Below are 2,045 nucleotides of genomic sequence, written 5' to 3'. Positions count from 1 at the left end.
CTATTCTGTTTTTATTGAGTTTTCATTATTCCTTCAGTCCAAGCAGCCTTCTGTCTCGATGAGTCAGTTTGACAAGCATTTTATTCCGAGTAAAAAGGGTATATCTCGTGTTTCTTTGTAACATATTTTCATGGGATCCGGACGGGGGTGTAGCTACTGGAGGTTGCTCATTTTGGTGTCTTGTACAGCCGAGAGATATTCTTGTTCCCTGCGGTCTGCAGCGCAGTCGGCGAGACCAAACTATTCTTTGAAGAATGTAAGAGGAGCAAATGAAGTCGAGACCTAGCCAAGGCGGTCTGGATTGCAGCTGTTGACGGCCACGCTGTCGCTTTTCGAGACTGAAGTACACATGAAAATTTTACATTTTGCCTTCACGTGTAAGGCGAGAACACTCGAAGGTTACAAATGTAATGTTTCGCAACTATGTCACTTGTGATTTCACTTGATGATTTCTGTTCGTTTTTAATAGGCTAAATGAGTTCTTATTATTATTTCATTAGTAAGGATCATGATAATAAATGTTGAACTTCTGATTGATTAAAAATATATAATTGACTGTAGTCCAGTTTTCCGAGCATCATATTTTTATTTAATTAAAGAAATTTTGCTATAATATATACAATGAAAGTGAAAATAATGGCAACAAAATGATAATCTACTTTATAAGATTAGGGTATAAGTCGGTACAGTGATAGGAGGTTAAAGGAATTTTTCAAGTTTAGGAATATATAAAAGCCATTAAGAGCATCAAAAATTCTAAAAGACAGGGATAGATGATCAAATTAAAGACTCAAATGACCATAGTAAGTTAAGCGTAAAAATAGTAGATGATTATAGGGTATTGCAATACAAAAGTAGATAATCAATATTTTTTATCGACGGGAGACACCAAGAAACATTTGTATTTTTATCGAAAAACACAGTCCAATTTTTTTGTTCAAGAATTGATTTTTTCCACGTTTTGCAATTTTTCAGCTATTTGTTGATTAATTTTAAATATAAGAGTAGTGAAAATTAAAAAATGGCTATAATTAAATACTAAAATTAGAATGATAAAACATAAACATGATAACACATACAGCTCGAAAAATATGGCCAGTGATTGTTATTTTTGAGAATTTCATAACCATTTTTTTTTAAATTGACCTTGAAAGAGTCATTTGCAAATATTTTCGAGGATATATGCTTAATCAGTACCTTTAAGTGTTCTGGTATTCGTGGTTTTATCAGAACAAGAATAGAATTAAGTATGAACATGATTTGTATCACGTCCTTTGGATCATGATTTGGAGCATGTCATTTGGATCATTTGGATTACCAGGGATACAAAAAATGGAAAAAGTCAGGGAACTTTGGTAAGAAACACTTTTTGTAATGAAAAATTACTTTAATCACTTTTCCTTCAATAAATTAATTCATGTCATGGTTTAACCACAATTATCATCAGTTTTTGAAAATTTTGTTGGGTGTCTTGAATGATTTCAACAAATGTTTAATAGATTTCAATAATTTTGAAGGAATTCAAAGGATTTTTAACATTTTATGGTATTTTTAAGAATCCATGGTCTTTTTAATAGCTTTAAAAAGGTGAAGGGATTACAAAAGATTTCAAAGGATTTTAAATATTGTAGAGTATTTTAAAATATTCCAATAAATTGTGAATAGATTGCAATAATTTAAAAGGATTCTAAAGAATTTGAAAGTTTTAAGGTCACCGAAGAAAAACTGCGCCGCGAAGGAATTCAATGAAGTTATTGGCAAGAGGTGAGGGATAAGGTAAGATTTCAAACATTTTAAGATATTTGAAAATATTTTTTGCAATTGATTCATTTATCCTAAATGCTCTTCAATTCTTTGGAATAATTTAAAATTTTTTCAATTCACCTCAAATTTTTATGAATTTCATCGAGTTCATCTCATGCCCCTAAAAATTCCTTTAAATTTCTTTTTTTATTATTATTATTATTACACCATTAAGCCATTTCCCTTTCGGGGTAGGCGTGACTCACTCGGCAGGGGAAAGGAGTAGTGTGTGGATGGGATAG

The 2,045-nt window shown here is 31.3% G+C and overlaps 1 protein-coding gene across 1 annotated transcript in view; it reads right to left on the bottom strand.

Moving 5' to 3' along the window:
• LOC117176117 (E3 ubiquitin-protein ligase MYCBP2) overlaps positions 1 to 2,045 on the bottom strand; it is a 608,404-nt gene that overhangs the window by 92,268 nt on the left and 514,091 nt on the right. The window lies entirely within an intron of this gene.

This window comes from Belonocnema kinseyi, chromosome 7, assembly GCF_010883055.1.
Source record: "Belonocnema kinseyi isolate 2016_QV_RU_SX_M_011 chromosome 7, B_treatae_v1, whole genome shotgun sequence".
In the NCBI taxonomy this organism is placed as follows: domain Eukaryota; kingdom Metazoa; phylum Arthropoda; class Insecta; order Hymenoptera; family Cynipidae; genus Belonocnema; species Belonocnema kinseyi.
This window is presented reverse-complemented; position numbering and strand designations above follow the sequence as displayed.